Source organism: Ceratotherium simum, chromosome 6 (assembly GCF_057802395.1).
Source record: "Ceratotherium simum simum isolate JZ-2026a chromosome 6, ASM5780239v1, whole genome shotgun sequence".
Taxonomy (NCBI): Eukaryota; Metazoa; Chordata; class Mammalia; order Perissodactyla; family Rhinocerotidae; genus Ceratotherium; species Ceratotherium simum.
This window is the reverse complement of record NC_141905.1, coordinates 47,908,062-47,933,335: the sequence shown is the minus strand read 5'-3', so window position 1 is coordinate 47,933,335 and position 25,274 is coordinate 47,908,062. Positions and strand designations below refer to the sequence as shown.

Sequence of the window (25,274 nt, the reverse complement as noted above, 5' to 3'; positions counted from 1 at the left end):
TCCATTCAAAGTATTCATCTAAGTAATTTTTTCATATCTTCCTGCACTTCAGATGTAATAAAGTATAACTGTTGGGGAGCGTTAATAGCCTGAAGACACATAAAACCAGTGGAAGTTTGAGTCTTACTTTTGATTTTACTCAACATGCTAATTGTGAGAAATAAATTGGTCTTTCTTCCTGAATCGTCTTCATTAATTAGGAGTTACATGTTATAGTAAACTGACTCTTTTACCTTTCAGTGCTTTAATCCCTTAAACACACGGTGCCCAATAGTGATCTGGATTTCCCTTCTGGTCTTTACTCTTTGACAATATTTTTCCACGTTGGAATTTTCTTGGGCCCTCTCCTTAACTTTAAATGTGCTTATCCAAATGCTAGGATAGTATTGGAAAACTCATTGAGTCAGATAGTGCCAAGTCCAAATCCTTGCTCTGCCCCTGACTAGCTATGTGATCTTGAGTAAATAACTTAACTTCTCTGAGCATCTGTTTCCTTATCTGTGAATAAGTATAATAATTGTCCCTACTGCATACTAACAGTCCCTACTATGAAATAATCTCATGTAAAGTTTTTTTTTTTTTGGTGAGGAAGATCAGCCCTGAGTTAACATCCATGCCAATCCTCCTCTTTTTGCTGAGGAAGACTGGCCCTGAGCTAACATCCGTGCCTATCTTCCTCTACTTTATGTGGGACACCGCCACAGCCATGGCCTGACAAGTGGTGCGTCTCAGTGTGCGCCCGGGATCCAAACCCGGGCTGCCAGCAGTGGAGCGCGAGCACTTAACCACTACCACCCGGGGCTGGCCCCTCATGTCAAGTTTTTAAGCACATGGCGTGGCACATAAAGAACCTTCCAAAAATGTTGTTCGTCTTATTTTGTCTCATCACTCAGACCTCTGTGAGCTGGCCACATACCTATTCTTTTGATCTAATTCAAATGAAGATCATAATAACTGACAAGGTCTTAATGTGTTATAATCAGCCATCTGTCCGTGTCATTTGAGTGGGGACCTTCAAAGACACAACGCACAGGAACAAATATTGCGGGACTTTTCAACACCACTCACAGACTCTCTGAGGGAACATTTATGAGAGGAGTGGAATCTGTCAGAATTCTTCAGATCACCCTGTGGAGGCTTATTCTCTGTACTCGTAAGGGCAACTTGGTTGATTATGTCACCTGTGCCTATTGTGTGATTCCTTTTTACTTCTAACCTCAGGGCTGGCCTAAAGGCAAAAATAGTTAAGTAGACTTGGTTTGCCTTTGCCATCTGCTTCCCTCCCTTTTAACATAGTTTTCCCATATACAACTATCCCAAAGATCCCCGTCTGTGAACTCAAGACAGCTGATATAGAAGATATAAATCATAATTAGTAGACAAAGGAACTCAGTTAACATATATGAAAATTTAAGTATGATATTTTATCATATAATTTCCATCTAATTAATCCTAATAACTGGGTATGCTTCTTTAGTAAACAGTGAACCAAGTAAAATGTGTGAATTCCCCCCTATCTGCTCATAGTGCTTAGACCCCTGTTAAGATGAGTTTGCATGATTTCAGAATAAGTAGGTCTGCACAGACACAGCTGCCGCTGCAAAATATGGCATTTCTCATTAGGGTTCTTTCTCTGGCAGCAGCCGTGCTCCTAGACAAACTTTACTTCCAGTCTTGCTGTGAATAGCTCTTTTTCATATTTAAACAGAGATTGGAGGGAGAGGTTTAAATCTGCCTAATTCTTAGAATTTAAGGCAGATTATTTTATGGGTTCTTAATTTAAGGCAGATATTTTATGAAAGTACTGAAAAAGATGTAAAAATGAACTCTGTGGCACCCTGATTTCTTTGGTACATCTATTTTATTATTTGTCTATAAATTTTCATTTATGTGTTTATAACATTTTGATCTAATGTAAAATATAGTTCTTATCCATGATGGCATTTATGACTGTTACACTTTGCATCAGGTAGCACCATACAGACTACACTGAGAAGACAGGGATGCTGAGAGAAATAAGGTCTCATCCCAACTCATTACAACAACAATAACAGCAAAACCTTGTCTGTTTCTTGAAAAAACACTTTGATGGTAATATTGTGATTATTGTATAGAATATTTTTAAAGAAAATTTTGTAATAATAGCTTGCAGGGATTTTTTTAAATTTTAGATGAGGGACAAAAAGCTGTTCTTAGAACACCTTGTACCAGGCATTCTGTTCTCAGCATAGGACGTGTATTGTCTCATTTAACCCCCACACCAGACCTAAAAGAGGGAGGTTCTATTATACCTATTTTACAAGTGAAGAAATTAAGGCTTAGGTTAACCTGCCCACCACTGCGTGTCTGTTAAAATGGCAGAAAGGGGAATTCAGCACAGGTCTACATGACCATGGAGTCCGTGTTCTTAACCTTTACGTGATATTGCCTCTTGGAGGTATCTTGCATATATGTAAAGGTTGGGTTACAACAGTTTTGTCTATCGACTAAATATTCAAATTCAAATTTTTACTGAAAAACTATTTTGATATGGCAGAATACATGGTTGGAAAAATACTTTTTGTGAAGTGTTTTGTAATTCCAATCCAGTTTTGTTTTGAGGCTCCTAATTCCCATGACTGTATGCACAGTTGCCTTTTTTCTCAAAAGCACTTTTTTTTTTATTATGTAGACACCAACAGAATATAACATGTCTCTTGTATAGAACACAAATCCTTTGAGCTGGCTACAAAAAAAGTGATTCTATTTCAAACTATGCTGTTTCAGGTCATGCTTTTTTGGCATTGAAGTTTCTGGGATAAAGAATGAGAATTCTGCTGTGGAATTGGTTCTTCCTAAAATGAGAGTTCTTTCTTGATACTTCATACTGATTTTAGCTCTATCAAGATAAGTAAAATATTCCTGAGAATAAATTTAGTTGGTTATAAGGATTTCATATCAAAAGTTCCAAAGACCAACATGTTTCTCTGTCTCAGAACAGCTGTAGTGGTGTCTATTTCACTCCATCCACACTCCTTTAGTTGTGGGTCTTTGCACCTCATTTGGAGCAAGTCTGTTTGTGGCCAACAAGATGGATGCAAGCCTTCTCACCGTAGTCTGGGGCTTACTGTTGCCAATATTTGTAACTGTCAGAGGTGATAGAATGGGTAATGAGATCTAGCTTGGCTAGAAGTATGTGCATTCATTTACTCAATGGGTTCTAACAGATAACGTAGAACTAGACAGGTAGTGGGTCTTAACTATGATTTCAATAAAAGCATCAGGAAACAGATTTGCAAAGACTATCCCCCAAGACCGACAGGTCTAGAGTGTGTGGGGTCTGATGTCAGCATGCCCAGCAACTTTAAAGTCCAGGGGACATCACTCTTTTTAGATTCCAGCAGCTCTCAAGAAGCAATGAATTCGTTCTTAGCCAGAAGCCCTTTACTCTTGGCTTTATTTTATCCTTCCTCCTGGAAATGGGCAGCCCTGGAATGAGAGGGTGGAATGTAGGCCAAATTCCTGCAGAACTGTAAAAAAGTAGAATTGCAACAATTCTTCTGATTGTGGATGTATTTGGTATTGATCAAAAAGAGTGACATTTGTAAACTATTTTATAAGACATAATCTGGTAAAGAGAAAAGATTAATAACATTTTCTCTGGTCTTTTTTCTCCCTTAAATTGTTTCTAGATGGATAGTGAACTTTTTGGAAGAAATATAAAAACTATTATCAAATGATAATAACACAACAGTAATAACAATTCCTGTGCTTTGGATGTGATGACGATGCCACACAAACCTGCAAGCCCTAGTGTAGTTTGCAGCTGATGTTCGGTTGTGAGAAAACATAGACAAACTGTGCATAAAGGAATTCATTACTGAGTGAAATGAATCATTTTGCTTTTCCCTGACATAAGCTGTTCTATATTAAACTTTGGAGTTCCAAGGCTTACTAATTAGCTAGTAGTCTGGATCTCACCCTTAAACTCCCCATGGAGCTCACCTTAAGCATTCTTCTTGCTGTTAGGCAGGTATTCTGAACATCGAGCATCATTTTGCATAATATAATAATTACCATTTATTGCACATTATCACATTTGAGCTTGTGAGAACCCTGTGAGATAGGTCATATTATTACCTGTATTTTATAAGTGAGTAAACTTGAATCAAGAGCGGTAAAGCTAAGATCACCTGAGATCATAAGCTTGGACATATTAAGATAAGCCAGGGACACTGACATTCCATTGCTTTTCTTCCCCCATTTGTCCATGTCTATATATTAATCTAACAACTTGACTTTTTCTTATGTATAAATACACGAACACATGTCCTTAATCTGTAAAACATGTGTTTAGTCTGCCTAATTTACTAGTCTAGGGATGGCAAATTTGTAGCATAGATGTGACTATATGTTTATTCCTTGCCCTTGGCAGACATAGCCAATCAATCGTAGTTAGTAGTCCTCACTGAGCCAAATTCAGCCTCGTTATCTCTTCAGCCCGTCACTCTAGGCAAGCACAAACAAAGGATTGGTATTGGCTCCCAAATTAAATCTCTTTGCTGTTCCTGTACCACCGTTTATTTTTGTTTCAGTCATGTCCTCTAGCACAAGCACACGCAGCATTTACCTCAGTCTCCCCTCAGATATCCATCTCTTATAACATCTTTACTTCCAAAGATCAAGGGATTTGTGAACAGGCACTTTTCGTGGTGTTGTGGATTCTTTCTACCTAAATTCCATTTTTATTTAACATTCATAAGATAAAAGTGATTTATCTGTAGTCTTTCTCCATGACCTTTTTGCTGGACCACTGCTCATTGACAGTGTTACATCTTGACTGCTGTTATTGAACAATATGGTTTCACCAGAATTGAGAAATTTTATCTGAATATTATGGCTTTTATTTCAAGTAAAATATTTAGTAAATTCACACACCAATAAGAACCACTATATTTTCTTTTCAAGCATTGCTAAAGTTTATGTGTCTTTATCCTGCTGTAGCCATGATAATTTAGCAGATATGAGCAAGTGGGAAGTTAACCTATATAACTTGTAGTTGCCTTCCTTATCACTTAGTAATGGCTGGAGTGAAAGTAATGAGGAATTTCCTGTTTTTATTTTAAGATGGTTACGTAGATCAAAAAATATTTCATCCCCAGTGGGTTGTTTTTTATTTTTACGTTTTACTCTTTTTAATCCAGTTAGGCAATATCATTTAGCTAATGCTGTAGAGTTCTTAATTTTAATTTGTGCACATCCTTGGCGTATATTTTTGAAAGTTCACTGTAAAGGAGTGTTATCTGCTGCTGACCTCACCCAGGTCAAGAGACTGATATTATTAGGGTTGCCGCTTTTCAGATACAGAAATGCGGCTCTGGCAGTTATATCTGTCAGAGAAGCCCACTGCCAGGAAGTGCAGGAGAGAGGCCAGTTGATCCCTCAATGTCCAGAGACGTCTAATCCATTTCTTTTAGCATTCAGATTACTGACTTCAGCCCATCAATGTTGATGCCATTTATAGGGCATCTACAATCTCCTGAAATTGAGTCCGACAATGGCAATGCATCACATCATTAAGTGGGGATTTGACAAATATTCAGCTTGCTTTATCATTATGGGCAGCATCGCAGAATAGGTAAATCTGCAAACATTGCCTGAGGTTGATCCCTGGCTCTTCACTTTGCAAACAACCTGATCTTAAAAAAGTTATTTAACCTCTCTAGGACTCACTTTTATCTTCTATAAAATGGGACGCGGCTGGCCCCATGACCTAGTGGTTAAGTTCAACGTGCTCTGCTTCTGCAGCCCGGGTTCGGTTCCCGGGCGCAGACCTACACCACTCATTGGCGGCCATGCTGTGGCAGCAACCCACATACAAAATAGAGGAAGACTGGGTCCGGCCCAGTGGTGTACCAGTTAAGTTAGGGCTTTCCACTTCGGCAGCCCTGGGTTCGCCGGTTCAGATCCTGGGCATGGACCTACTCACTGCTCATCATGCCATGCTGAGGTGGTGTCCCACACAGAAGAGCTACAAGTCTACAACTAGGATATACAACTATGTACTGGGGTTTTGGGGAGAAAAAAAAAAAGAGGAAGATTGGCAACAGATGTTAGCATGGGGCCAATATTCCTTAAAAAAAAAAAAATTAGAGGAAGATTGGCACAGATGTTAGTTCAAGGTGAATCTTCCTCAAGCAAAAAGAGGAAGATTGGCAACAAATGTTAGCTCAGGGTGAATCTTCCTCAGGAAAAAAAAGAGGGGGACGATATCAACTTCAATGGAACGTTGTGGGAATTAAAGAAGATAATATAAAGGAAGCATTTATGAGAGTATGTTGTGAATATTAAGTCTGCAATAAGTCATAATTATCCTCAAGTTCAGACCAATATTTTCATTTCGTAGCCTGACTTTTCTTACATTATGCCATTGTATTCATAAAATAACACCAAGATGAAATAGATTCTATATTACTATATTCAACCAGACATGGATTGAGGTTTATTTTACTTTGATATTTGGTTCTAAAACTTTTTAAATTATAAGAGAAATATATATTAATTTTAGAAAAGGATAAAAATTAAAATCTTTCTTAACCCCATGACCCAAAGAAAGCCACTATTACTATTTTATTCTATAAGCTTTGAGTCTCATCCTGTGTGTATGCAAGTATATATGCATACACTTTTAAAAAAATAGAATTATACTGGTAATGATGTTTTGGAATTGTTAAAAGATAAACTGAGGCACATTAAAATTTGCAAGAGTTTATTTGAGCAAAAATCAGTTTGAATTGGGCAGCACCAAACCGAAAGTGATAGGAGCGCTCCACCAAGGAGCTAGGGGAAAGGTTTTTGTAGGAAAGACAGATGCAAAGCAAGGAAATTATCAGCCTGGCTGTAGCTTAAGCAGTTGCCTTGTTTGGAGAAACCTCGTTGGCTGTGATTAGTTGTTCCTAACTTTCATTTTCTCAGAATGCATTGACTCTAGCTTAGGTTTTGGTTTGCTTACATAGGCTACCAAGGCATCCACCCCCTGTCTAATGGACTCCTTGTTTAATTACTTTAGCAAAACCATAAATATATTGTGAACATCTTTCCAAGTCTTTAAATATTTTACAACATAATTATTAATGATTGCATGGTATTTTATAGTGTAAATATGATGGCGTTTATATAAGTAATTCTATATTGTTGGACATTTGGCATTTGAATTATTTCTCTTTTAATCTCTATCTCTTTCACATTCACTATTACAACTACTGTGCAATGAGTACTTCTTATACTTATATCATTGTGCACATTTTAAATCATTTCAGTAGGATAAATTCCTAAATACAGAATTATTTGATCAAAGAGTATGTACATTTTAATTCTTAATTGAGTGATTTAAAAATAGAATAGGTAATGCATTCCTGGAATACCAAAATTGAAAACTACAAAAAGGTACATACACGTAAGTCTTCCTCTCACTACTGTCCTCCATCTACTCATTTCCAGTCTACCTACCCAGATGTCTACCTGCTTCCTCTCCTATATTTCTTTTCTAACTTTCCAGAGACTTTTTTTTACAATATATTCAAGCAAATATAAGCCTATACTATCTCCCTGCTCCTTTCACACAAATGGAAGCGTATAAGATACATGTACTACTTTCTTTTTTTTCTCAAAAGTATATGTCATTCTTACTTATGCCTGCATACAATTCCACTGATAGTCATGATGGTTGGTTTCATCTTTTGCTATGACAAGCAGGACTGTAATAAATATAACCACTTACATATATTATTTGCACTTTTCGAGTATATCTGTTGAATAAATTCCTAGAAGTGGAATTGCTGATCAGAGAATATATGAATTTGTAGTTTTGTTAAATATTGCAAATTGCCGACCTTAGGGATTTCACGAGTTTACACTGCCACCGGCAATGAATGGGTGTCCCTTCTTCCCTCCAGTCTTGTGAAAAGAAGGTGTTATCAAACTGATGAATTTTTCTGTAGTAGGTGACAAATGATGTCTCAAAATAGATATAATTTGTATTTGTCTTAGTACAAGTGAGATTGAGCACCTTAGTAACAGGAGCCATTTGCATGTGTCTTTTAATTTTTTTAAGGTATTGGTTTTCTTTTTGCCACGAAGGCTAAGAAAACACTTTAGATATTTTCGTAGTTCACTTTTTCAGTCTTTTCATTTATATGTTTTGGATTTTTATATGTTTTGGATTTCTCCACTCTGCAATTACAAGTAAATTTCCCATCCCCCGCCCACCACCCAGCACCACCCAAGATTCTTATGATAACAATGGCTCCTCCTCTTCCTCCGCCTCCTCCTTATATTTACATCTTTGATCTATTGGGATATTATCCTGATGTAAGGTGTGAGGGATGGATCCAACTTTATTTTTTTTTCTAAATTTCCTAGCTGTGTCAACACCATATTCTCTCCTGTTCTGAAATGCTACCTTCATCAATTCCAATGTTGGCTCTATTTCTGGAATTTTTTTTTCTGTTCCATTTTTCGGTGTGCCAGTGCCACATTGCTTTTATTATTAAAGATTTAATAAATTTTAATATCTGGTATGGCAAGTCCCTGCTCATTTCTTTTCTATTTTAGAATTTTCCTGGATAGTCTCTTTCAGTTTTTGTTCATATAAACCTTAGAACTAGCTTGTCTTGTTCCAAAATTAGTTTTGTTTTGTTTTTTTAAAAAAAAACCTGTTAGAATTTTTACTGGAATCACATTACATTTATAAATCACCATGAGAAGAGTTGACAGCTTTATAACGTATAATTCCAAGAACTTGGCAATGGCATGTCTTTCTATTTGGTTAAGCCTTCTCTGGCATCATTCAGTAGTGTTATAGTGTTTTCTTTATATATGTCTTGAATATTGCTTGTTAAGTTTATTGCTATTTTTTACATATTTTCTGTAAAATTTTTTCTCTTATATATTCTAGCTCTCTAAATTTTAAAAAGTATATCTGCAAAGTATTGATTTTGATATTAATTTCGTATGTCTGTATGTTAGTGAATTTTGTCATCATTTGCAGTAATTTTTTGGTTGATTCTCTCAGTTTTTCCAAGTACCAATCATAACCTTTACAAATATGAATACTTTTTACCTTCCCTTTTATAATCTTCATGACTCTAATTGTGTTCTTTTGTTTAAATGTGTTGTTCCCCAGGTGTTGTACTTGACTTAACTGAGAATTTTCTCATTAATCATAGACATAATTTTGTTAGAGGAATATCCATCTATTTCTATTTCATTGAATAGAGAATTCATCTATTCCTATTTCATTGTTTATTTGTTTTTATCAAGGCTGACTGTTAAATTTTATTAGATGCCTTTCAGGAGCTTTAAGATGATCCTATTTTTCTCCTGTGATCAATTATATCATTCAATTCCCTAATATTGAATAATCTTTGATATTTTACATTTCGATGCTGCTGAATTCTGTTTCCTAATATTTTTAAATATTGAGTGAGATTGATCTCTAGTTCTGTCTGTGTATGTATGCATGTCTATACATGTGTATGTATAATAAACATTTACTCAGTTTTAGAGACAATGTTATGCACACTTCACAAAAATAATTTGGAAAACTTCCTCCTTTTTTTGAAACACTGAATAGCCTTCAAATTGTTTATTCTTTAAATTTGGTAGAAATCTGTGAAACCATTTTGGGCCAGTACTTTTTTCTGGTGGTAGCTCTTAAGTAACCTTCACTACATCTTTTATGGAACATGATCTGTTTTTATTTTCTATTTTTTTGTAGTCATTTTTGCTAAATTACAAATGCATATTTTGCTTGATTTCCTGAAAAATTCTTTTTGACTCTTTCAATTTGAATAACATTATAAGAATTTGTCTCAGTGAGGACTATTCTTTTATGTAATACAAGACTATTTTTATTTCTATGTTTTTTACCTTGAATTCTGTTCTTACCTACATGTATTTTTCTTATTCTCTTCCAGGAAAAAAAAGAAATTATACATATCTAAGATCTTCATTGCCTGTCTTTCATTTTCTCTCTTATCCTTCTAAATTCTTTTGTTTGTTTGTTTGTTTCATTTTCTTAATTTTTTTTATCCCTTATTTAGTCCTCTATTTCTCTTAATGTGTGTTCTGCAATTTCTATTCTCTCTTTGGCTCTGTCTAATTTTTTTTTTCATTTCTTTGATGGCTTTGTTTTATTCTTATAATTCTTTCATAAATTCTGCCAGAAAACATTTCATCTTTTCCTTTTGTCTTACCCCACTTTATCTCTGAGATCTTACATTTCTCCTTTGGGCAAGCAATGCATCAGGAGGGGGCAGGATTTCAGGGATGGGGGAGGATTGGGAGAGTGGAGTTGGGGAAGAGACCAGGATATTTTTCCAATCTTCCTAATTTTATAACATAGAGGTTCTCTTCTATTCTGCTACCATGTAGACTGTTTTCTACAAATATGCCTTCTCTGTGTGAGTGTATGTGTATGTGTGTATCCTCATCTCCTCTACCTGTATGAATAATAATTTCCATTAATCAGCTGTATTTCTGCATTTCAGGGTGTGCCCCTCACCTTCAGAAAGCACTATCACTTTCTGAGATCTCTTGGTGCTTGGCCCACCTGCCAATGCAGCCTCTCTCGGTGCTTCTTTTCACTTCCTCCCATGCTAGCCTTTCCTGATCTCAGTTTTTACACAAATTTTAGAGTCTGCAGATTATACTTGTTCCCTGCTTTTGCTAAAAATAAATGTTACAGGGTCTTATTTTTTTATTGTCTCTATTGCTTTTAGATGCTTTCCAGGAAGAGAAAGGGACGATTCCTATTTACATAGTCGTGTTTGTGCTAGAAGTTCAGATTGATATTTTCCTAATTGTTTAATCGGCATTGCCTTGAAAAATATTGTCATATATCTTGATAATATGAGTTTAGTTTAAATCATAAGCTCATATGAGACATCAATATATTTGAAGTTAATTGCAAAAGTTCTAGCAAAGTCCCCCCACCCCCACACACACACCTTTTACTGGAAATGTATAAAACGAACTTTCAAACTAGGATCCACATCTAAATAAGGACAATGGAGTAAGTCTCATTTAATTTTAAAATCGTGACTGTCCTTTCCTTGGGAACAGGGTAACTGGAAGAAAATATAATTTTAGTACCAAATGACAATGTTAAAATTTTAAGAATTCGTAAAAATAGACTAGACTGTTTAAAAGTTGACGTTTCCTCCTTGTATTGGTTTCCTTTGTCAGGGAAGAGGGAGAATCCCCCTCCGCCCTTTCCCTTAAGGTTCTTATGGCTGGCCAAATAATTAAAAGACGGGTTAGCAGGAGAAAATAATACCAAGTTTAATAACATGTATACATGGGAGAAACCAGGGGAATTGAGTTTCTCAACACAATGGCAGAGATTCTCGTCTTAAATACTATCTTCAGCTAAAGACAAAGGAGGATGTTGGGGGTGGGGAGGGGGACGGAAGGGAGACAGGAATTACAGTAATCAAAGGTATGCAGATTTCCATACTGATCAGAGTTTCCACAGATAAGGCCATCCCCCACCCCTCTTCCTAATACAGAGAGGGAGGTACTTTTACAAATGGAGATTTCCCTTATAAATGTAAATATTTGTCTGGCAAGTCTTTGCAGGGCAACCTAGAGATTGTGGCCTGGGAGAGACAGAATTTTTGATAAGATGGGCTTGTTGGTGCCCTTCCTATTGTAACATCTATTTTACGTTATATTACAGACATCATATGTAGTGGCTCCTTCCTGAAACAGATCTTCTATGTTAAATTCTTTAGGCAGTTTGGGGGAGGTCAAATGTCTGTCAAAGAAAATAATCAAGGTAAAGAGATATATTTCAGGGTGGCCAATTTTGATCTCCCACACCTTCAGGCATTGAAATTTTACAATGTATTTGCTCAAGAACTTTAGTGTGTTCTGAGATTTGTCTTACCACCTGAAGACCTGAGTATGAGTTAATGTGTTTGGCGGCTAAGTGAATAGCTTGGGCAAACCAAATTTAGATAGAAATTAGAATATTTTATTTTCAGATCTCAAAGAAAGGTCTAAAATTTGGCCCAGCTTTCTCCAAATAAATTATCCATCTTGTGAATTTCTTATTATAGTTATATAGACTTTTAATACTTCTCAGATAATAAGGCTACAGTGTCTAAATATCATAGTTGTATATAACATTTAAAATGAACAATGGGAATTTTTTCCCTTCTTTAAAAATATTATTTATTTTAAAGGGTTTGAGAAACACTAGGGTGATGAAAACTCCCCAAAGTTTGTTAGATCTTGTTTTGGTTTCTTGAGTATGTTTGACCTATGAAACAAAAGTTACGCTGCTGATAGAAAAGGAAATTATGTAATTAAGCTTTTGTTTGTTTCATGATCCTTATTGATGTAGCGCTCTTCATCCTTCTGTCTTCTGTTGCTCCCAAGTTTAGTACAATGTGAATGGAAAATTAGGAGTATAGAATTTCCCTAGTTGATTTAGTGTGAGGCTCTAAACACTTAATGCCATATTCTTCCACTGTATGATAAACACTGAAGAGGAAATGCAGGGCTAGCTGAGCAAGCTGTGTTTATTCACTACTGGCTGCCCTCAGTCTCATCTTTATGAAAGGTCTTTTAATTATAACTAACCTCATCTAGCCAAGGCCTATTTTTTGATGACACAGATTCTAAGAAGAAAAACACACGTGATTAACTTTAGAAGATCATAAAGCTTTTCGTGTACTTTTCCATCTAGACAAACAACTCTACACCCCAATTATGGAATGTTTCACTTCGTAGTTTCTTTTACATTAATAAAACTGGGCAAAATAATTCTTTCAATATCTGTCTTTATGATTGTTTAGATAAAATACATATTCAAATATATTTTCCTGCATGTTTATTCTTTCAAGACGCAGTTGGAATAAATTGAGGAATAAAATTATGACAAGGTCATCCTTCAGAAATAGCTTGAAACACAATCACAGTTTTAAATGACCAGCTATTTACTACCTGGATCTTGTGAGAGACTGGATGTTCCTGGTCAGGCCAGGGTTGGCATCCTAGAAGGTGCACTGTGGGTTGGTATTCTTACCCAAATACACAGAAATGAAAAGACCTCATTGGATGAGTCTGTCAAATTTATGGAAAACCCAAGGCAAGGAAATGTAGTCACCACATTCCAAGGGCAAGGCCCAGGCCGGAATCAGGCAAATTCAAGGCTCAGAATCTCCAATAGAACTGAGATATAAAAGAACAAGGAGAAAATTGAATAGGATTCTGGACCATTTAGGAATGAAGCAGAAGTGTCTGCAGTTTAGCTTTATTGTTCTTAGTCACCTTTTGTATGATAAGGTTGGACTGCATTAAGATTTCACTGGGAACTGTTACTCTCTGAACCCTTCCCGTAAAGAGTCATAGCCTCTTGAAGGTCTTGGCATAACCCCATGAATACAAAGGTGAAGTTGATCTTCAAAAACCTGGAAAGTGCTCTCATGAAGTGAAGAGGCCCTTCAGAAAAATAGGCATTTGGCATCTCAAGCTCTACCCTGAAGAGGATGCTGTGACCCTGATTTGACGAGATCTAGGAAAACCCTCTTCTTACGAGAGGAGGCTTCAGATGTCCATCTTTTCCAGAGTCGTATGTTCTTTGTGATACTCTGACTGAGCAAACTGAACTTCTAGGTTTTTTTGTTGCTGTTTTTATTTTTGTTACTGTTATTAGATGGTATATGTCTTTCATGACACAAAAGCCATTAAGATCACTGTGGCAGATGCAGTAAATTGTGTTTCATGGAAGACTAGAAGCTGTTTCTGACTGCTCTCATTCTCCTAGTTCTCATTTTATATGCGTACCTCTGATTATGTCTGCCTTTGTGGTACATCTTCCCATCTTTCTTCTGTTCATTTAAATTGTACTCAGAGCGCTATGGAACTGTAAGGGCTCTTAGTGATCATGGACCAGCATTTTACAGATGTCAGAATTGAAGCTTGAGAGGGGACACCCTGACCAAAGTCATACAGCACTGTGTGGCAGAGCTGAGGGGACAGTCTCTTGCTTATACCCTGTTGCTTCATGTTAATAAAAACAAATATGCAAAACCTTAGCTTTTTCCTCAAGACTCAGTGCCATGGTCCTTCTTCAATAGAGCCATTTTTGGGGCCCGGCCCCATGGTGTAGCCATTAAGTGCACACGCTCTGCTGCTGGCGGCCGGGGGTCAGATCCCGGGCGCGCACCGATGCACCGCTTCTCAGGCCATGCTCTGGTGGTGTCCCATATAAAGTAGAGGAAGATGGGCACGGATGTTAGCCCTGGGCCGGTCTTCCTCAGCAAAAAGAGGAGGATTGGCATGGATGTTAGCTCAGGGCTGATCTTCCACACACACACACACACACACACACACACACACACAAATAGAGCCATTTTCGACTATGTAGCAAGGGCACTGGTTTGAATCCAGATTATGCAACAACCGTGAGAAAGTTCTTTTATCTCTGTTGTCTCAGTCTCCTAGTTGGTAAAATGGAGAAAATAACAGCTCTAGGATTAAGAACCTCAAATGAGTTAATATTCATGAAGCACTTAGAATAGTGCCAGGCCATAATAAGTGTTCAGTAAACATAAGTTATCATTATTATAATTGTCCATATTAATCACTCTTTTTTTCCTGTAATGTATTTTTCATGAATACCACCCAGTTATCACGTACTTATTTTCTAGCTGTTTTATTTAGAATCTTAGTTTATTCCAGTTTTCTCTTCCCAGCTCAAGTCATGTCAGGGTAGGGACTATGTCCTGTATTTCTTCTATGTACCTCCACAGGGCCTGACGCAATGTTTGTTGCAAAATAAGGATTCTATAAATACTGTTTTTTTTCCTGCTGGTTGCTATTAAGATAAACAGATTTCTAATAGTTGCAACTCTGGTCAACTTTTAGATATTCTCAAAAAAAATGCCAATTAACAAATGTGGTAGCAGTATAATATGCCTGTGCTCTGTGTTAAAAAAGCAAAGACCACTGCACACTCATAGCATTTGAAGGAGTGTAAAAAGGTCCTCAGAATACGTGTTTGGGATGGTTTTAGGAGTAGTGGGTAAGAGGATAGGATATTTTGCATTACTAACAGGGCCATTATCTAAGACACAGCTGGATACTTATATTGGTACCATATATACTTATATGGGTACTAATATACCAAACTGTAGGTTGGTACCATAGTGATATGAATAGTATTACTCTAAGCCCTGAATTCTGGACAACATTTTACTAAGATACATCTTAAATGCATATTCTTGGCTATACATTAGAATTGCTTGGTGAGCTTTTTTTTTTTCAATTGAGATATAATTGACATATAACATTGTATTAGTTTTAGGTGTACAACATTATGATTTGATATATGTATATACTGTGATATGATTACAGCAATAAGTTTAGTTCATGTCTACCACCACAAATAGATTCAATTTTTTTTTCCTTGTCATGAGACTAGGTTTTTTTTTTTCAGTCTTTCTACAGTCAAAATAGCATCTTGCTTTTAAGGTTCTAAGTTTTCTGACTTCTATGCATAAAAGAAAAATCTATGTTCTTATTAGGGACAAAAGAAGTATGTAGGTAAGATAGATACAGGGAACTGAATTAAAGAAATAACAAGATTCGTAGGCAGAAATATGGATATTTTAGCCATTTTGCTTTAACAAGCTAGCAAATTCCTACCAGTGAATGAGGTGGTGGAGGATGTTACTTGTTCCATGTTGCCCATGGAGCTCACCCCTATTTCGCTTTAATATTAAGGCTCTGAAATCTATATTTATAAATAGTAAATTCAGTTGCATAATAAACTCTTGGGCCACAATTGTTTGTTTATTCATTCAACAAATGTTTATTGAATGCCTTATATACAAGGCCTCCTTTGAGGAGGTACTCTGAACCAGATAGCTTTTCTGCATAGTCACCAACACGTCTGGAATTAAACTAAAATATTATGAATGTAGAATTGGAATTAAAAGGAGAATGAGACTAATATGCTAACAATAAATGGATATAAATTGAGAGCCTATGTGTTGGACACTATGCTGTGTGCTTCATATTTATTTGTTAGCTCATGTCATCCACACAACTCTGTAAGGATAGCTTATTGTGCCCATTGTACAAATGAGGAAACTGAAGATCAAAGTTGTGGAATGACTTACCTAAGGCTACACAAATAATAATAGGCAGAATCAGGATTGAAACCAGATCTGATTCTTTATGCAGTGACCTCCCACACACAAATCTTAGAACTGTGGAGTCAAAGTACTTGGCTATATGGGTGAGCATGTGTGTGTGTACATGACTAAACACTTGGTCTCATAAACCACAACATTGTGTTTAGGTCACATATACAGTATAAAATCAGTGCATCTTTTGTGTTTTATATTTAAATTTTCTTTTATTAATAACCGTACAACTAATTGAATGGTTACTTGTCAGGCAAGTTAAGTAATAACTAAAGAATTGAATGAAAAAATAAGTAAACACGAAATGCAATACTTAACTACCTGAAGCTAGTCTGTAGATGATGGATCATGAAAATTATTACATTAAAATCTATAACTGAGTAAACTGAGCAAATGAATGAAGGAGTATTAGGAGAAAAATCTAGACAATAATAAATGCCTCGTGAGCAAGTGGTGCAATTGAAAGAGATTAGTGAGGCGGATGGACACTAATGGGAGTAAGAATGCAAATAAAATACAGAATAAATGTGAATAGTCAGCTCAAGAGGTCAGCGAGAGAAATGGTGATAGAGGATGATAAGACGATATTCTAAAAAATGGAACTTGAAGAACTGGATGCACTAGGGTGTTCCATTGCCTGAAACTCTGGACAAATGTAGGAACACCCAGGAGTTCTCTTCTCTTCCTTTGTCCTCCCTTTCCTTTGTTTTGCCATTAATACTTCCATTTTTTTTTTTTTAATAAGGTCTTTTTGTGTGTGTGTGTGTGTGTGTGTGTGTGTGGAAGATCAGCCCTGAGCTAACATCTGTGCTAATCCTCCTCTTTTTGCTGAGGAAGCCCGGCTCTGAGCTAACATCTATTGCCCATCTTCCTCCTTTTTTTCCCTTTTTCTCCCCAAAGCCCCAGTAGATAGTTGTATGTCATAGTTGCACATCCTTCTAGTTGCTGTATGTGGGACGCGGCCTCAGCATGGCCGGAGAAGCAATGCTTCGGTGCGCGCCTGGGATCCGAACCCCGGGCCGCCAGTAGTGGAGCGCGTGCATTTAACCGCTAAGCCACGGGGCCGGCCCAATACTTCCATTTAATGCAGTGGTTGAGCTTTATATACTATGGCTCTGTGGAATCTTAGAGCTGGGTTTGAATGTGAGCTTTGCCATTGATGGGGTAGCAAATTCCAGAACATGTTATTTATTTTATTTTATTTCATTTCATTTCATTTTATTTTTTTATTTTCATTGTGGTAACATTGGTTTTGTAGTAACTATATAAATTTCGGGTGTACATAATTCTATTTTGATTTCTGTGTAGATTATATCATGTTCACCACCCAAAGACTAATTACAATCCATCTGCATACACATGTGCCTAATCACCCCTTTCACCTTCCTCCCTCCCTCTTTCCCCTCTGGTTACTACCAATCCAATCTCTGTCTCTATGTGTTTGCTTGTTGTTGCAGAACATGTTATTTAAATGTTTTGGATCTCTACTTCTGTGTAAAATGGAGGTGAAAATCTTTCCCATGTCATTGTTATGTAAATGTGAGAGGAAGAAATGAAATAAAGGATGTAATGTATCTGTTATGATGCCAGGCCCATTATGGACAGACAGTAATAAGTGGTTGTTACAATTATTATGCTCAAGTGGTTAAGCTAACTTCCTGCCTCTTTCAGGCTTCACCTAATCCCCTTGCTAAAATGCTTTGGCTAATACCAATGGAGCAGGAGCTGGGGAAAATAATAGGCCAAACTGTTCTACTTTTGTATACTTCTCTTAAGATTTGTTTATCAATTTGGACTCATTAAGTCTCTAACTATCCAAATTATTAAAAGAAAATATTACTAGTCCTCAAGCTAAAAGTAACTCTAGAAATTAAATTGAGTGAATCACGTTGAGTATTGTTCTCTGAGAAATAGTTTAACATAGTGGTGCTAAGGCTGCTCTTATTTGAATCTCATCTTCTACTCATTACCTGTGTCATCCTGGGTAAGTTATATAACTTTTCTAAACCTCAGTTTTCTCATCTGTAAGATGAGTGAAATAGTACCCACCTGTCTTAAGTCTTTTGGGCTGCTATAACAAAAGACCACAGACTGGGTAGCTTATACACAACAGAAGTTTAGATCTCACAGTTCTGGGGGTGGGGAGTCCAGGATCAAAGCACCAGCATGGTCACATTCTCTGGCAAGGGCCCTTTTCCTGATTCATAGCTGGCGTCCTCTTGCTGTGTCCTCACTTGGTGGAAGGAGCTAGGGGGTCTCTTTTAGAAGGCACTATTCCCATTCATGAGGGTTCTACCCTCACGACCTAATCACCTCCCAAAGGCCCCAACTCCTATTACCATCAACTTTAGGGGTTAGAATTTCAACATATGACTGTTGGGGGACACAAACATTCCGAACATAGTACCACCTCATAGCTTTGTTGTGAAAAATAAATGCGCGCCAACACTGGAGCAGTGTCCAGCTCGTAGTAAGCATTTAAAACATAATTAAGCCAAGTTAGACTTAATTTTCTTCCTTATTTACATCCATCTTGTTTCTAACTGTGAGACTGATAATAATGATGATGATGATAATACTAATAATGATAATTTATTGAGACTTACTAATGGCCATGTACTATGCTAAATGTTTTTAAATGCATTATCGCATTTAATTCTCATAGCAACCCTGCATGCTGGGTACTATTATTATCCCCATTTTATAGTCAGTAAAGCTGAGGCTTAGAGGGATAACGTAATTTGAGCAAGTCACACAAGTAGCAGAGCCACTACTGGAACCCAAGGAGTAAGAATTCAGTGCCTCAACTGAGTCTTAGGAAGAAGTTCGTTTATTTGGCAAGTTAGGGAAGGTCCATTATATCCCATAGGCATGGTGAGTTACTACAGCCTTCTTACTGAAATCTTGCATCCACTTTAGTACCATAGAGTGAATGGTGAGTAGAACATAAATCTGTGCCTCATACTAAAGAAGACCCTCCCTCGGTCAGTAGTTTTTGATGCCATTAAAATTCTACTGAATCTGTAATGTCAGATGTTAATTTTCAGAATTTCTTCACCTAACTGATGATCAATCCTGTGGGCTAGAGGCATGCACATACCCTGAAAAACTTCCCGTTTCCTCCTAATTCTAGATTTAAATGTTATAAAGCCATTGTGCTTCATTGTAAAAACCATTCAGTATATAGATGTCCATTATTTCCATACTGATAGTATAGGGTAGAATTATATTCTTCCAAAAGTAAAGTATACATATCTAAATCATCAGTTTTATTTGCCATTTTGAAATAGAATCCAAAATATTTAATGGAGGGAGGACTGCATGACCTTTGGAAACTAACCTCTCTGCACTTCATTTTTCTTTTTTTTTTTTTTTTTTTTTTTTTTTTGATTTTCTAACTTTTTATTAGGACCCACAGTAAGAAGTACACTTTACATTGTATGTGTGTGCTAAAATCAAACAAAAGTGTCATGAAATTACTTTCCCATGGTGCAAGTTATGCAGTTTGCTGTTTTATACTCTATTCCATTTAACAAATGCTCTAATTTATTAAGATAACAAAAAAATACTAGCCCTGATCCACTAAATTGATTACACAACCTATTAATGAGTTGTGACTCTTAAGTCTGAAAAATAGTGATGTGTATTGGTCTATCTCTCGGTGTCTTTTTTTTTTTTTTTTTTGACTTTAATTTTTTGTTTATTGCAGTAACATTGGTTTATAACATTGTAAAAATTTCAGGTGTACATCATTGTACTTCTATTTCTGCATGGACTACATCATGTTCACCACCAAAATACTAATTACAACCCATCACCACACACATGTACCGAATTATCCCTTTCACCCTCCTCCCTCCCCCCTTCCCCTCTGGTAACCACCAATCCAATCTCTGTCCCTATGTGTTTGTTTATTGTTGTTATTATCTACTACTTAATGAAGGAAATCATACGGTATTTGACCTTCTCCCTCTGACTTATTTCACTTTGCATTATACCCTCAATGTCCATCCATGTTGTCACAAATGGCTGGATTTCGTCGTTTCTTATGGCTGAGTAGTATTCCATTGTGTATATATACCACAGCTTCTTTATCCATTCGTCCCTTGATGGGCACTTAGGGTGCTTCAAGTCTTGGCTATCGTGAATAAGGCTGCAATGAACACAGGGGTGCATGTACCTTTTTGCAAATTGGTGTTTTCAAGTTCTTTGGATAAATACCCAACAGTGGAATAGCTGGATCATATGGTAGTTCTATCGTTGATTTTTGAGGAATCTCCATACTGTTTTCCATAGTGGCTGCACCAGTTTGCACTCCACCAGCAGTGTATGAGAGTTCCTTCTCTCCACATCCTCTCCAACACATGTTGTTTCCTGTCTTGTTAATTATAGCCATTCTGACAGGCGTGAGGTGATATCTCATTGTAGTTTTGATTTGCATTTCCCTGATAGTTAGTGATTTTGAACATCTTTTCATGTGTCTGTTGGCCATCTGTATATCTTCTCTGGAGAAATGTCTGTTCAGGTCTTTTGCCCATTTTTTAATTGGGTTGGAAGTTTTTTTGTTGTTGAGATGCATGAGTTCTTTATATATTTTGGAGATTAAGCCCTTATCAGATGTATGGTTTGCAAATATCTTCTCCCAATTGTTAGGTTGTCTTTTCGTTTTGTTGATGGTTTCCTTTGCTGTGCAGAAGCTTTTTAGTTTGATGTAGTCCCATTTGTTTATTTTTTCTATTGTTTCTCTTGCCTGGTCAGATGTGGTGTTTGAAAAGATGTTGCTAAGACTGATGTGGAAGAGCGTACTGCCTATGTTTTCTTCTAGAAGTTTCACAGTTTCAGGTCTTACATTCAAGTCTTTAATCCATTTGGAGTTAATTTTGTGTATGGTGTAAGGTAAGGGTCTACTTTCATTTTTTTTGCATATGGCTATCCAGTTTTCCCAACACCATTTGTTGAAGAGACTTTCTTTTCCCCATTGTATGTTCTTGGCTCCTTGTCGAAGATTAGCTGTCCATAGATGTGTGGGTTTATTTCTGGGCTTCGATTCTATTCCATTGATCTGTGTGTCTGTTTTGTGCCAGTACCATGCTGTTTTGGTTACTATAGCTTTGTAGTATATTTTGAAATCAGGAGTGTGATACCTCCAGCTTTGTTCTTTTTCTCAGGATTCCTTTAGCTATTCAGGGGTCTTTTGTTGTTCCATATAAATTTTAGGATTCTTTGTTCTATTTCTGTGAAAAATGTTGTTGGAACTTTGATAGGGATTGCATTGAATCTATAGATGGCTTTGGAAGTATGGACATCTGCTAACTATGTTAATTCTTCCAATCCAAGAGCACGGAATATCTTTCCATTTCTTTGTGTCCTCTTCAATTTCTTTCAGCAATGTTTTATAGTTTTAGTGTACAGATCTTTCACCTCTTTTAGTTAAGTTTATTCCTAAATTATTTTATTCTTTTTGTTGCAATTGTAAATGGGATGGTATTCTTAATTTCTCTTTCTGCTACTTCGTTGTTAGTGTACAGAAATGCAACTGATTTGCACTTCATTTTTCTTTTCTGTAAAACAGAATGAGCTGACACATGTCTATATACATCTTTGAAATTCTAGGGCTCTTGAGGCAGAATGTTGTGATTCATATAGATGACTCTTTTGGAATAAGAATTCTCAACAGGAAAAATGTAATCTAGACTTTTATTTAAAAATTCATTCTAAAGTATTCTCAAGACTTAATAATCTACCAAAAAATTAGAAATATTGCAGAGGAGTTAGGAAAGTGAGCCAGAGGGAGAAAACAATCTGATTAGAACATTCTATATTGTAGTTACAGTAAAAACCCCGATAAATATTTTACCTTGTGGAGAGATTTTCATCTTAAAAGGAAAATGTTTATTAACTCAAATTATCTTCTAATTTAATGGATTGTCACTCACTATGATAAAGTGAAGTAAAAAATTCCAATATCCTGTGAAAAGGGATTGCTTGGGAGCAGGAGGATTTGGGGAGATGAAGCCTAATAGCATCACTCAGACAAGCCATTCGTATCTGGAGGTCCACTTTTGAAGTCAGTTCATTCATTCACTCACTTAGTCTCATCAAGTATTTGTTGGAAACATCTGCTTTGTACCAGGTCCATGGTTTAGTGGAGGAAACAGACAAGTATACCAATCATTGTAATATAGCTATTTAAATGCTAGAAGAAAGCTGAACTCTGGGTTCTTGGTGAGCAAAAGGACATCTAATTTCGCTGTCGCATAGCTGGTAAGGGTCATCAAATCTTTACCAGGGAATTAGGTTTCAAAGATGAATAGGAGCTAGCCTAGACCAGTGCTCAATAATTATTAGCTGAATGACAGAAATGGTGGAGAAGCAAGTAATGAGACATAGGAGAATGTGACAATTTGAGGGATGCGGCTGCAGTATAGGGTACTTTTTATCAGTGTGGCTCAGGAACCATCTGCATCAGAATCACCTGGAGGTACTGCTTAAATATGTAAATTTCTGGGTCTCACCCTGCACCCACTGAATCAGTATGCAAGGGTGGGGTCAAGGGCTCTTGGCCTCTTTAATAAGCATTGCATCTCAGGTGATTGCTATATATGATAAAGTTTGAGAACCACTGACACAGATTTTATATTAGAAAGTGATTTAAGGTGAAGAAGAACTAGGAAGAGGCCATATCATGACAAGCATTGAATGACATGTTAAGGATTTCCGCCTTGATTTTAAATGGCATGCTACTTTATTTGTATTCTATCGTGCTATGTTTGAAAACATAGATTGTCTACACTGTTAGCTCCAATATTTTTCAGGTATAGCAGTGGCAGGAGTTGTAAGGCTTCTGTATGAAATGTTGGCTTATAAATCGGGGAGACCCTACTTTGGGGTAAAAGACTAACTTCCAAAATCAAACTTCTATTTTATTCTTATCCCCCAAACCCACCTTCTCTGTGGCTGGTCACCAGAGACCACATGTCAAGGAGAAAGAGGCCGGGATTCTCAAAATGTGTATTCACTTCACCCTGTTTTATCCATCCACCCACAACCCCAGCTCAACCTATAATTCCAGTCAGCCAGAATGCATATTTGTGCTTCTAGTCACAAGACAGACCAGATGGGAAGGAGGGCGTAAATTGACAAGCATACCTAAGGGAAGCAACACCCCAAGTTTCACTTAAAGACTCCTGCTGAGTCTGGTCAGGAACGCTGTCTTTGTGAATTGCTCAGAATGAAAGCTGAATGCTTTCTAATTATCCTTATTAGTTTTAAAATATGACCTTTACACTCAATTCAAATCCATTACTTTCAAATTATTTTTCTGTATTTCTTAAGTACGTTATTATGACTTTTTCCTATCACAAAAGTAACACTTTTTTATTCTTTGGTAATATGGGAGATTCTATTTAAAAAACCATACCTAATACCCTACAAATTGTAGTGCATTTGAGGCACATACTAAAAGATTAATATTTCATATCAGGGTTTAACATTTAAAAAAATATAATCAAGTTTCTGTGTCCGAATTTTCTAGGAGTTTTGGTCCTCTGTTGAATATTATAAAACTTCCAGTCTTTCATTTTATCCTTGAATTTATTTTAGGTAGAAAGAAATTCCAGAATTCCTGGGACTGTCTGCCTCTCTCTAGGTTACATCGAATGGAAAAATGTATTTGTGCTCAGATTAAGTGTCATATTTAATAGTTTCATGGTATGTATGTCAAAACCAGCTCCATCTGTGTTTGCTCATTTAGGAAACCCACAGTCTTCAGCTTAGGCTTTAGAAGTGGGTGGAAACTCATTTAATAAACAAGGTACTGTATTAAAAAAAACAAAACACCTCAATTTGGATGGATCCAAATTTGATTCTTGGGCTCATTAGCCACTGATGAGGACATCTTATTCATCAACTGGTGCTTATTTTAGTTATCTTTGTGCTATAATTAACTATCTTTGAATTAGACCCATTCATCCCTGAGGCAAGTTAGTGCTCCTTGCATTTGAATTGCCTCCTTAATTCAGTTCAAACATCGGTTTTCAATTTTACAATTCCTTTGCTGTTTAAATTAATCAAACGAATTAAAGATGAGTAATTACTGGCTCTGTTCCTATAGTAACAAGTGTCGCATTCCGACAACTTCAGAAACAAGGTTGGTTATTTTGGGCTTTCTTTGTTTACACTTTTCAAAAACAAGGATGGGCAATGTATTTTGTTTTCTTTTTATTAGCCAATCATTCCTAAATAGGAGGCAAAATCAGAGTGTTCTGAAAGATAAATTAGGGCTCAAATGAGGTCAATTTAAGGTTGGCATCAATGTTAACTTTAGGAAAACAGATGATATCTTAGCTTTCTATTTCTTTAAAGACTATGGTAGTTTGGATATATAATTTTTTGTGTGTCTTTTAGGAAAGTGTTGCAGGTCATAAGAATTTTACTTGAAGAAGGTAAATGTGCTGACGGCAACAGAACAATCAGAAGTAGTTATTCTACTAAATTAACTTTCAATTAATATTTATTAAGTACGTAAGATGTGTCAGGCACTGTGATAGGAGCTGGAGATGCAGTCTTATAGAGAATACAGTTTTTGTGATGACTTGACATTTGAAGTCCGAGTTAGGTGGAACACATTTTCTGCTTGGACTGCAGCAAGACTCCAACTCAGAACGTGCTGTGGTCTTGTAAACTCTCAGTTCTCTACTGCATACCTGAGAATTAAGGGGAACAGAAGAGAAGGGACAATCCTTGCTATTATTATTGTGAAGAAGGAGAGACTACAAATTGGCATGCTGTAGGACAAGATTGGTATTTAGCACTGTTGTCTTTACAAGAGGTTAGAACTGTTCTTTATCCCAAAAGGGAGTTAGTTGTATCAACCATGTTGAAAACTAATGTAAGTGTGTTGGGAGAGGGGGAGAGGGAGAAATGTATGTGTGTGAAGGGTTATATAAGTTACATTTATTTATGTTTTATATACTTTTTCAAATAATATGCTCACGTACGGTCAATTCTGCTATAACATGACGTGCATTTCTAAAATCACCGCATTATGCACGCTTCACAGAAACAACCACAGAG

General features: G+C 36.5%; 1 protein-coding gene across 2 annotated transcripts in view; it reads left to right on the top strand.

The window, feature by feature from the left end:
• The window catches only part of PRKG1 (protein kinase cGMP-dependent 1), a 1,223,752-nt gene that overhangs the window by 175,887 nt on the left and 1,022,591 nt on the right, over positions 1–25,274 (top strand). The gene's annotated exons all lie outside the window — the stretch shown is intronic.